Source organism: Thermobia domestica, chromosome 15 (assembly GCF_964235325.1).
Source record: "Thermobia domestica chromosome 15, izTheDome1.hap1.1, whole genome shotgun sequence".
NCBI classification, from domain to species: domain Eukaryota; kingdom Metazoa; phylum Arthropoda; class Insecta; order Zygentoma; family Lepismatidae; genus Thermobia; species Thermobia domestica.
In genome coordinates this window covers 61,094,666-61,107,970 of record NC_137468.1, presented here as the reverse complement: position 1 = coordinate 61,107,970, position 13,305 = coordinate 61,094,666, and positions in this window count along the sequence as shown.

Here is a 13,305-nt window from a genome sequence, read left to right as displayed (position 1 = left end):
ATTAATGTTGCATGTCAGATTGCATTTCATGTTAAATCTAGTACTTTGAAACTCTTTTCCATTGTTTCCCAGAACATATTAACAACAAATAGTAAGATAAGCATCAAAAGCATAATCCGAGATGTGAAAGAAGTTAACTTTAAACTTTGTTGTGATAAAAATGTGAATAGTTAATGCCAAGTCTAATCCTTATCTTATCTTACTTTAAAATACTATATCAGAGTTTGGATGATTTGCGAATTTCGTTGTCTAGTATAGACTTTCTCGGAAAATTGTTATGTATATATAGTACTTACCAGGAGCGGATAGAGGACGGATTTCTGGGGGAGAGGGGTTGTAGTGCTGATACTTAGAGCTACTTTTAAGACCTCCAAACTCTGGAATAGGTTTTATTTATATGTAAAATAAGAAAGTTTCCTCTTCTGGATCCCTTGGATCCGCCCCTGGAGAGTGCTTGGGAAACTCTGGTATTCGTGAACGCTGAGGTAATGCCGAACACCCAAGTTTACGCTCAAGGAAGCTTGTTAGGAAACAGACGATTTTGCTTTATGCTAGCGGGGAGACTTGATAAAATGTAGCATAATTTGGTGACAGTCAGTTGAGTGGATTGCCAGGACGTAGACGCTTTGTTGTTTTTGTCCATTCACTTATGACGTTGATTCAACAATCTGGGCAAGATAAGTTGACTCTTTTTATCTTATCTACTGTTACAGATAAAGCTATATATTCCCCTATATTTAAGCATTATTGGCCGCGGTGGCTCAGTGGTAAAGCGTTCACCTCTGGTGCTTGGGGTCCCGGGTTCGATCCCAGCTCCCGCCAAGCGAGCTTTGTGGTGGACAAACACCGTGTGCGTTGTTTTCCTCGGGGTTCTCCCGTTTCCTCCCGCTTTCTTCATTCCACCATTTCATTCATTACTCATTATCACCGTGTCCTTTAGCCTAACCGGCATAACCGTGGGACGTAAAACTCAAAGATTTCATATTTAAGCATTAATTCTTTGTACTCTTACTAGCCTGTACGCAATCAACAATTAGTTTCAATTTTAACAATAAAATGGTGTCTCATGGGGAAATGCCAAACAATGTTTACCATTACCCCGGAGTGTTCGGGGTTGCCTCATGGTGTGAAAAAAAAATCTGATTTTTTTTTAATATTTTTTTTATTGAAAAGTAAATAATAAGTTAATGAAATTAGTTTAGGAAATAGATATTTCTTGGTAATAAGGGTTATTTGCTTGATTAATTAAAATAGTTTGCCATATTTATTATTTAGGCCATTTGTAGTCTACTTCATTATTCTATAATCAGTAATCCTATTTTAGATATCTGATCCTTCATCATAGGCTGCAATTTTCTGTGTATGATTCACAGAGTATTTTACAAAATTATTTAGCCTAATAGCGTCCATTAGCAGTTAGCCAATTTTGTTCAGCCTATTGACTGCATTTGAACATTGCACTAATAAAGAATACTGTCCTTGGAAGCAAAATATTAATGCGTATATCTATGATTTCTGCAATTCCAAATAATGTTTTCATTTTAATAAATATTTTACTTAATGCACAGTTATTTCTGAATATGTTTCATAAGAGTACATTTTATTTAGCCTATTATATATTAGCTTTCATTTGTAATAGTTTCAAAGATGATAAGGTCTGGTCATGTTTCTCATTAACTTGCGTTATGTTTGGAATTATAATTCTTATTTAAAATTTAAATACTAAATTACGGTATAATTTTAATGTATTTTAGTGCACTTCACTTCTTTCGTAAAGGAAAGTATTTAAAATAACCAGTATGTTCGGGACTATCCCGACCACTGCGGGAATCCCGAACATATGTACATATATATATGTATGTACGAACATATGAACAAAACATCTCACTGATTTGTTGAAAAATGTTACTTTTGACTTTCCACTGCACTTTAGTAAACAGGAAAAACTCCAAGCTTTCTATACACAAGAAATCTTCGTTTTATTGCTATAAACAAAAGAGTTATTTATAATCACAGCTTAAGTGTTCGTGAATATCGCTAGGGATGCGCACGAGACAAGATTTGTGGCTGTCTCGTCTCGAAAATGTGCTGTAAAAGTGATGTCTCGACTCGAAAAATGTATATTTCTTTATTGGAAGAGCAGTATCTAGACTCGAATTTTGTCAGGAAAATCCTGTCTCGACTCGGCATCCCTATACCCTGGTCTCCCCTACTGTACAATTTTCTAATATTAAGGGAACGGATAATCCCTAATCATTTATTATTTATCGAATATTATTACATCCAATGAAAATATCTTTATTAGTATTAATGCTATAAGAAATAGATATTGCAGTACTTAAGAATTCAAATATTTCTGTCAATAATCTACTCGTCAATCACAACCATTTATCGATTAATCATTATAATCGAAAAAAGGTAAATATTTTACTGATAATCAAAATATAAAAACATGCATAAACCATAATATGGAGGTTAAGTGATAAGCATTTTGGGACATTTTAGGTGGTGGTACTTTCAAGCTAATTACTAATTAATATAAAGAATATCTAAGTTTCGTTTATTTTAGTTTTCTTTCAGGAAAGTCCAATATCACTCACAACACTTCAAACATTTTTTTTTTGATCCTGTAATAAAAGCGTTATAAATAATTAACAAAAATGTCTCCACGACTCCCGGTCTTCCCTACAGAATAACTTACGAAGGTTCTGTGTGTAAATACACAATGTTTCAACAGTTGCTAAATTATTTTTTAAAAAAATCTGTAAATTCCCTTCTCTTAAACAAAGATAAGGATACGAATAGTACATGAGGCATCTTCGTCTTACCAAATTATTAATTACCCATATATGAACACACAGTCAATTAGGAATCCATGTTAATTTGTACAGCTTATACAGAATGTCGCAGAAGTCCCCTGACATAGGGTAAATGGTCCCCTATCCAACGTTGCCATGTACCTGTAGAACGGTTCGTTTATCAAATTAATTGTTGAGCCCATTAAAATACATCAATGTATCCTTTATGTACTTATCTTTAATAAATAAAATGGAGAAATGTACATATACCTTTTACACACTTTTTCTTCAAGATGTCTACTCAACTCACTCCCTAAAAACTATTTATTTTTTGGTTGTCCTGCCAACGACATTCCAAAATCCTATTATTTTAAAAACATCTGAATATCTTTTTATATACATTATATCTAACTTATTTATTTTTCTTTCTCTTTTTCTAATAGTAGAATCCAGCTTAGTACATACTTAAAATACCTTACTGCCCAAAATTACAAGTTAATAATCGTTACAAGTTCGTTACAAGTAAAAAAAATATACAACATACCGTTGTACCTGGACCCACAAAAGTGAATGAAGTTATCGTCTTTTAACATGTCGATGGCCAGCCTCCATTTCAAACAGTAACTTCATTTATTTATGTTGTGGGTCCACATAAATGGCAACGTTGCATTTTCACAACATTGGTCACATAAAGAGTGTACAGCCCAAACGGCTCGTCCAATTTAAAAAATTCCTTCACTTTAGATTGAAAACGTCATATTTGGAGACGGTTTTCCCTCTTACATTTTGTTGTAATTCTGAAAATAACCTAGTTACCCTATGTCAGGCGACTTTTGAGACACTGTATATATTCATATTTCTAGTACCGATATATATAATATTTAATTTCCTCCATGTTACTTTTATTTCAGATTGTATTCATACATAGACGTCCTTTTCTGTTTATTACATAGACGTCCTCAATTGTATATCATTTGCATTTTTTGTTTTAAAATATTGAACATTTTTTAATAAGTAGCATATTCTTTTTTATGTAGTTGAAATGATTTTCCTTTTTAATTGTTATTTTCTATGCATTGGTGTTTTTTTAATGTATGTACGCGGTTAAGTTCTCGGAGAAAGCTGTAGAGCAGTGGTTCTCAAAGTGTGGTCCATGGGACCGAGCCAGGGGGTCCGCGAGGCCTCAAAATTAAAATGTGTTGTAATAAAATGGAACTCACAGCGGTTATTTAAGAAGTATTTTTAAGATTAAGAAACTGCAGCTGTGGACAGTACGAGTACAAAACAATAACTTAACTATTCATCATACCCGGTGCTCAAAGATTTCATTGATTCTTTAGGTGAAAACTCACTGCTGAAATGCACAAAACACTTGTAGGACACTTGAAAGCATTAGCTGAAAGTTTTTTTCAGATTATTTCCTTGTCTCACAACCTGGTAATGGTTGAATTGAAAATCCTTTCACTAATGTAGAAATCCATGACATACAAGGTATGAATCTAACACAGAACAAGAACAGTTATTGGAACCATCTTGCGATACTTCATATAAAAACTTTTCAAAGAAAATGAAGTTTTTAGCTTTTGGTTGCGTGTGCTCTATAAGTGTGAAGAGTTGTCTAAAAAGGCATTGCAACATTTGATACCTTTCCCTACCACTTACTTATGTGAGATGACTTTTTTCTGCTCTTTGTAGTATTAAAATCTTAAAACGAAATCATCTTAATGTGGAATCGGATCTAAGATTGATAGTGACAAAACTTATTCCAGATTTCAATGCAATTATGGAAAAACACAAAGAATTTCATTCCTCACATTAGTGACTCCACATTTAAGAACATTGTTTATATACTTTTTTTTTTAGAAATATAGTTTTTTAAAAAAAATTAAAAAGACATTGATTTTCAGTCTTGAAAGTTACTGTATTTTCAATTGAAATTTCGTTCACTAGGAAACAATCATGTATCTTTAGAATAAATGACTTATTGCATTATTTTTCTTGATCTTTTTCTTGTCAGTGGTAATTCTAATTAGTATTTTCTCAATACCACAGTGAAATTTCAGATAGTATTGAAAAGAGGTCCGCAGATCACTTTCCGAATGAACAAGGGTCCGCGTTATCGGAAAGTTTGAGAACCACTACTGTAGAGACTTAACTTCGACACGTAAAAGAAGTCATAAACAAATAACGAACTTGTATCTACATTTTTAAAAACCTTCGGGTATCATACACTTAAACACTTCGGGTTTTTAAGAATGACAAAAGGAAAGAAGTTAGGAAAGAAGGAAGGAAGGAAAGAAGGAAAGAAGGAAGGAAGGAAAGAAGGAAAGAAGGAAGGAAGGAAAGAAGGAAAGAAGGAAGGAAGGAAAGAAGGAAAGAAGGAAGGAAGGAAAGAAGGAAAGAAGGAAGGAAGGAAAGAAGGAAAGAAGGAAAGAAGGAAGGAAGGAAAGAAGGAAGGAAGGAAAGAAGGAAAGAAGGAAGGAAGGAAGGAAAGAAAGAAAGAAGGAAGGAAGGAAAGAAGGAAAGAAGGAAGGAAGGAAAGAAGGAAAGAAGGAAAGAAGGAAGGAAGGAAAGAAGGAAGGAAGGAAAGAAGGAAAGAAGGAAGGAAGGAAAAAGGAAAGGAAAGAATGAAAGAAGGAAAGGGGAAAAGTTTCAAATATGGGATTTTAAAAAAAAAAAGAGGTTCCTAGGAGATATTTATTACAATAATGATGTATAGGAACCTTCTTCGTCGAAGTGTTACTTCAAAATAAGAATCACAACAATCATCATACAATAGACAAATGAAAACCAGGAATACTCCTTTTTCCCTCTACTAGAATACCGGGATTCCTACGTAGGAATGTAATATATATACATATAATCTTGAATCTTAAAATAATCAAATTTAAAGCACTAAAAACTACTTACTCTCTCATAGCAAATGAAAATAAAAAAAGAGTTTATATACTAAATTATCGTCCGTTTGTCTATATTATAAAATTGAAAGTGGCTATATTTGTGACTCTTAATCTCTTGAACCACCCGTTCGATCTCGATCAAATTTTCAACATAGATGAGGTTCGGACCTGACATGATTTTTTATCATATCACTTTGACGGTGTAACTTAGGGGAGGGGGACGAGAGAGATATTTAAAAATGATCAAAAATGACCTATATTAGTGTTGAATCTATAATGTTCTGGGTCGCTGAGTTGAACAGTGACACTTCCGATTCCGTTTAAATCCAAATCAGCCATGCAGCGTGATGGATGAGGAGGGGAAAGAAATATAAAGATGATCAAAATTGACCGATATCGGAGATCGCTTTAGTAATAGTACAAAGTGACTGACTAACGGAACGTATTACTGTTTTTTCTTAATTTAACCCAGCGAAGAGGTTGATTGATTGATTTTGAGTTTTACGTCCCGTTCAGCAGCGAGGCTATATGAGACGTGGACCTACTGTTTAACGTGGAATCCGAACCACATGAGCTCCCGCCCAGCGAAGAGGGTAAACTAAACTAAACTACTGTAAACTAAAAGTGAACATGTGATTCTGCTCTTTTTAAAGGAACATTTCACGTTCACTTAGATTAAATTAGTATAAAATTTTGCATTCGACGTTGAATAAAATACAACATTTTAATGATAAGATGAACGTCAAGTAAGTAGAATGAATTAAAATTCATACCTTAATGTAGATCAAAAATAAACGCGTTGCTGTACCTTTTCAAAGAAAATCTTTAGACCTAATTTAAATGTGCAGAATAAAGAGTAGAAACAAAATATATAAATCATCCACTGACCTGAACTTGGTTCAAAATTTACAAGTTCTGAAATTGAATAAGCTACAAACTTAAAACGACAAAAAATCAACTTAACAAAGTAGAATTCATTATTGTTTATGTACTTTTATAAACATAACGCAAAAATCCTGACCAAAGTCATTGAGGAGATTGACGTTATAGGCTCACGTTGGACATCTCTAACAAATTAAGACTTCCTGATTGACACTTACCACAGGATGTAAGCCTACAACGAACATACTACCCATTTTATCGATTCTTCTTAGTAATCTTCAGGAAATAAAACTGTCCAACACACTTTTGATAGAAGTGTGGGGAATAGCTGTTTCCAATTCGCTACTACCACGTGATAGCTGAAAACAATGCAAAACGTTTCCAGCACGCACAATTTCTTTGTCACAGAAGATAATTTGTCGTGTTGGAGGTGTAGAGATCATATATAATGTGTTAACATGCATATTCGTTCCGTAAGGAAGCTTATGTAAATCCGAAGGAAGTACTACTACCACCCCTGTACATAAAACTCAGTGTCATGAACATATTCGTTAAAGCCATGGGACGGGCCTGGTTTCTCCTGTTTGAGGGAATTGTTTCGAAAGTTGTTAGAGGCCAAGTTGAAAGAGGAAGTTTTCATAGGCCCACAGATCAGAAGAATTTTGATGCTGTTTTCCTGGAGAAATTAACTCCTGCTGAATGTGCTGCATGGCTATCCTTCAAACGTATGGTGGAAGGTTTTCTAGGGAACGAGAAACTACTAAGCTGATCTGGTACGACACTACACTTCATTCACTCGCACCTCGACTACTTCTATGACAACTTAGGGGCAGTAAGCGATGAACAAGGGGAACTTTTCCACCAACAGATTTACAAACGGAGCAACGGTACCAAGGGAAACAAGATCCTGCTATGATGGGAGACTATTGTTGGTTTCTTCTGAGAGAGACCAAAGAAGAGTACAAGAAGCGGTTCATGTTTCCTAAAATGAAAACTTCCAAGCACATGTCATAGTAAAAGCTTGTACACATACAACCAAAATATCGGTGTTTGGTTCATACAACCAATATGTTCTTCATTGGGCTCCATGTATACATATTCTCCGTATGGCATCTGAATGGTAGATTTGCTTGTACTACTGCTGCATTTCTGTGTGTTTACTGGTGTTTCATGAACTTTCTTATTTTCATGGCATTTTGAACACAATGTGTTTACAGCCAATAACTGCGGTATGTATTTCTATAGCCTCTTTCTCTTTGTGTGTGTGTGTGTGTGTTCTTTCATCTCTTGTATTCTTTGCTATTTCCAGTATTTTCTCATCCAGTGCCAGCCTTCACTCTGTACAAACCTGGATAATCTATCGGAATGTATACTGTTAGAATGTAGCCTGTCATTCTATTTTTGAACACTCTGAAGCTACAAAACGTGACGTGATGGAACATTTTTGACTACACTGGCGGACTTCGGAGGTCAAAGTTACCTCACATCACCCATCAGCGTAACTTCTACCAAACAAAGGTTAAAATTTGTTGGATAGTGTAGGCCTACTTCATTATGATAGAAAAAAATTTACTTCGTTGTGTTATCTTCATATGACACACGAGAGCATAGTAGACATTCAAATCCGATAAATTGCTGGCATGTATTATTCATTGTCCATAGTCGGTTGAAATAAATTGAAGTAGGCCTACTCTTTTACATCTTCATGAAAGTATTGAGTGTTCTATTTGGAGTAGCATTGCTCTACGAATCCATCAAGCTGTTACATCAATTGTTACGCTAATAAATGGCGCTAATGTCAACGTGAATCCACTTTAACTGCTACCCTGAAAGAATCTATGTAATTATTTGATAGATTGGTGGATCTTCTCTGTGGTTCTTTATCTGTGACGTTGCCATATAGTGCAATTCGCATCGGACGAGAACCCAAAAGGTATACAATTATATATATATATATATATCGCTTTATTTTGACTTGTAGAATAGTGCTGTGTATTCCGTGGGCGCCATTTTTTTAGAACACCCAATATATATATATATATATATATATATATATATATATATATATATATATATATATATATATATATAGGGTGATTCTTTATAGGGTTTAAAACTTCAGTCAGTTATAATTCTTTATTGGAACTACATACAGACTTGGTTTATATATCATTATACCTCAAAACACTTCAAGTTCTTTGTGACAATCCATTATGGCTCAATGAGTGACCCTGCGGTCATCCTGGGCACATCCCAACGAAAGTCGATTACTTGCCAAACAGTAGCCAGCATTTTGGGGGAAACGTTCGCGATGTTTGTTGTGATGCGATGTTTCAATTCATTAACATTATCAGGTAGGGGAGTGGTGTACACTTTATCTTTCACAAACCCCCACAGAAAGAAGTCAAGTGACGTATAATCTGGAGACCGTAGCGGCCAGGCAATTGGTCCACCATGATATATCCACTTATCTGGTAAACGCTGCTCAAGAAATTCCCTTACGTCTACCAAGTATCGCGGTGGAGCGCCATCTTGTTGCCACCATAAGCGGCCATCGTAGTCATCTTCATCTTCATCGTGAAACAAGGAAGTTCTGGAGCATATCAATATTTGCGATGCCGGTAGTGGCGCTCTCAGCAAAGAAGAATGGTCCATACACCTTCGCGGTAAACACGTTCACTTTGGAGCTGTCACGAACCAGCTCCACGCGCGCATGTGGATTTTCCGTTCCCCAAATACGACAATTGTGTGTGTTGACTCGGCCGGAAAGGTGAAAAGTTGATTCGTCACTGAATACGACATTGTTCAAGAATGACTCATCACCACTAATGCGATCCAACATGGTAACACAGAATTCATGTCGGGTATGTTTATCTGCTTCACTCAGTGCCTGAACCGAGGACAGTCTGTATGGCTTCATGGATAAACGTCTACGCAATACACGCCAAAAAGTGGTCTGAGGGATACCAGTTTCTTGTGATGCACGTCGTGTAGATTTTCGATAACTATAGACAAAACTCTCCCTAACTGCTTCCACCACATAGTCAGTTACAGGTGTCGTACAGAACAACCAATTTTAACAAATGTCTAGTGCCATTGGTACACTGTTGGTCTGCTGGGTTGTTCCTTGCCATATTGTGTGCGAAACTTACGCTGTACACTCGTTGCTGACTTCGTTTCTTCAAACCAAAACACGCACTTAGCTCTTTCCGCACCAGTGAAAGTCTTCATTTACAACGACTGACCGGTGGCGCTGCGTGTGATCAGCTCCGCAACTACTCATTACATGAGTCAAAGTTGAAGTTTTTGAAGTATAATGACATATAAACCAAGTTTGTACGTGGTTACAATAAAGAATTATAACTGATTGAAGTGATAAATCCTATAAAGAATCACCCTATATATATTTGATTGGGGTACTAGATTATTAAATACAACGTTACCATTGAATATCATAATAGGTATGTGCTCTGATAACTATGATGTATTTGGTATCGGATTAAAAGAGTCTTTCAGGCTGTTGTTCGTAATTTGTTATCTTTAATATTATTAAGATATTCTTTCATAATTGATTCACAGAACGTAATAACAAATACATTTATGGTAACTGCCTTTTTAAGATTTAAAAGTGAAATTATAATTAAGTGTATTGTTTCATGAAAGATGAACATTAGAACCTACTTTTTTCTATTTCATTAAATAAGTAAATAGCGCTTCTAACATAGAATAATAAACACCATTTTATTATCTTTAGGTCATATATAATCTTTTAATCTAGAGATAATAGCAGAGTTATAATTACAAAGGTACACGTGCACCTCCTATTTAACCCAACTAAAATCAGAAATGCGTTTGATAAACATGCTTTTCCATGTATTCACTTATCAGATTTTACCAGCAGTGAATCTCACTGTACTAATGTTAACAATGGAAGTGGAATTTCTCAAATTCTCTACTAAAAAGTAACATTATATCTACTACGTAGTGTCAACTCCTAAAATAAATCTTTTACGTACAAAAGAATAGAAATATAAAAATATATTGATCAATACAGTAAAAATGATTTTTGTCAGCCTTGAAGGTCCCTCATATTATTTGTTTCTCACACTTAGTTTCTCTTGTATAAGTTTCACACACATATGCACAATTTGTAAAGCTCTGATCAAGGATAAGGCTCGGCACTTCGATGAACGCAAATTTCCTCTATAAATTTTTCTTAATGGAAAAGGGAAGTGTATTTTCATTACTTTATATGAACAATGAGTTTGTATTTTGCAAAACAAATCCAACTAGCATGGGTAGAATAAAAGTCCATGAGCTGAACTTACAAGTTGGTTAAAAATTTTAAAATTTCTGATATTCAATAATCTACAAGTTTAAAACGTCAAAAATTCAACTTAACAAAGTGAAATTAATTAGAATCTATGAACTATACTAAGCATAACCCAAAAATGTTGATCAAAGTCATTGAGGGTATTCAACATTTCACGCTGGACATTTGTAACAAATGAAGACTTTTTGACCGACACTTACACAGAGAATATGAGCCCACAATGTACATACCACACACTTTATCCATTCTTCTTAGCAATCTTCAAAATATAATTCATTACAATGGAAAACTTTTGCATCGTCTTAGTATGACACGTGAAACCTTAGTAGGCGTTCAAATGCATTTTTCATTCTCACATATTATTTAAATATGATTGCAAGTTAGTGGTAAATACCTTTTCTGACTAATGGTTAATTGATGACTTAACTGTTAATAAACTTACCATTAACAAACAATTAGTGCTAATAAATTTTGGAATAAGGATACAGTGTATCTTCTGTAGAAAATTCTGAAAAAATCAGAAGTATAGTATGTAGAGACTTTTGACAATAACTGAATGTAAGTGTTAAACTTCTCATTCAAATAAATAATTATAAAATACCAATAAGTAGAGGACAGGCAATTGTCAAGTCATGAGATTAGGTTTAAGGCAGGGAACGTTCAGAAGGAAAGAAAATCAGTAGATTCGGTTCCCGGCAGATTTGCATAACCTTATGCATACTTTTGAAGTCTCTTCGCGGATATATGGTTTTGAATGGTATACCACGGTTCGATTAGCAGTAAGAGCATGTGTGATTTCGATTCTCTGTTAAACAGTTGGTGTACGTTTTCGTATTGAAAATAAATGGTATTTTATTTGCTTGACAAACGATCGATATTGAATGCAAACTTGCACTTCAATGCATCATGAATATTTTATCATGTTCCTATTTTACTTGATAATAAATATTATAAATATAAGTGAAATGAAGCTAGTTAACCTTTCGTCAGTACTTAGTGTTTAGTATCCGTTTCAAATTACACTTTAAATAAGTATACAGGGTGGTCCAAAAGTAGGTATACTGATCAAATCATTGCTTTTTATATCATTTCTTATTGTTATAAATCAGGTAGACTTAGTTTCTTTATTATTTTTTCTTAATGTCTTTTTATTTATATCTTAAGCTCGGAACAGCCGACACAAATAAACCTTTAAACCAGAATGTTATACCTGATCAATGCAGGGGTGTATACCTACTTTTGGGCCACCCTGTATATTAATGAGTATTCAACCAGGGATGAAATTGGATTGCGTATGGAGAAATATACGGCATATACGTACCTTTTTTTTTTTTTACTCCAGCGTATGCGCCTTAAACTTACCAAAGAACGAACTATATGAGATAGGTATACGCTATATATTTTAAGACTGTCGACCGTGTACCTTCAGAGGGTAAAAATTGTATAATTTGTGCATAATTTGTAACACAATGTCTTTACAGAATCGATTGAAAAATTCAAATTGAAGACAAAGGTTGAGGTTGAGCAGTATTTACAACAGTGAAGAGCGTATAAACAAAGTTGAATCGAAGCGCCCGCCAAGTGTGAACTACCTGATGTAATTCAATTTTTCCAGGCAACTGCTGAGCTCTACGAAATCCCGGAATCAGACAGTTCAGAAACCATATCCTCCCCGTTTCATGAACTACATTATTCATGCGTTCATTAAGGTCATCTTCGTCACAGATATTCACCTCTGGCTACTCTCGTCTTGTACATCGGTGAGTTTTTATTTAAACCCTCTGTAGCACTTGGGCACACACTAATCACTTATAAAGTTCCTGTTATAATCTTTAACCATTTGACGATCAATTGGGGCTATATTATGATCTTCCGCCTGAAGGAATTGAATTACAGTACGTTGTTCACACTTAGCGGGCGCTTACGATTCAACGCAGTTTGTTTAGAAAGTCGCTACTCCACAATGATTGAATGGCAGAATTTCTCTTTTAGTATGAGAGATGTATGATCTCCAATGAACAGATTTAGCTTCTCTGCGTTTCGCCATCTCACTTACTTCTCTTCTGGTAGATTAATGGAAGTTGAAAAATTCCTCCCTCGTAAAAACTAAACCTACTTTGTACCCGGTACTTCTTTTTTTTATGAGTTCATTTTTATATATATTTCAACCTTCTAGGATGTTTTGGGCGCGAGCTTTTTTCTGCTAGCCGGAAAACACCAATTTGGATTCCTGTACTGTATTTTTCATGAGAAATGTCTAAGTTATTAAATATAATTATCTCATGAAACAATCTTTCACTTTCTTAGGTAGTGGATTGACACAATATCAGTCTTAATGTGTTTCTTCGGAACTGTTTCTCCTTTACAAGACAAGAATACAGTGCAGGATGCC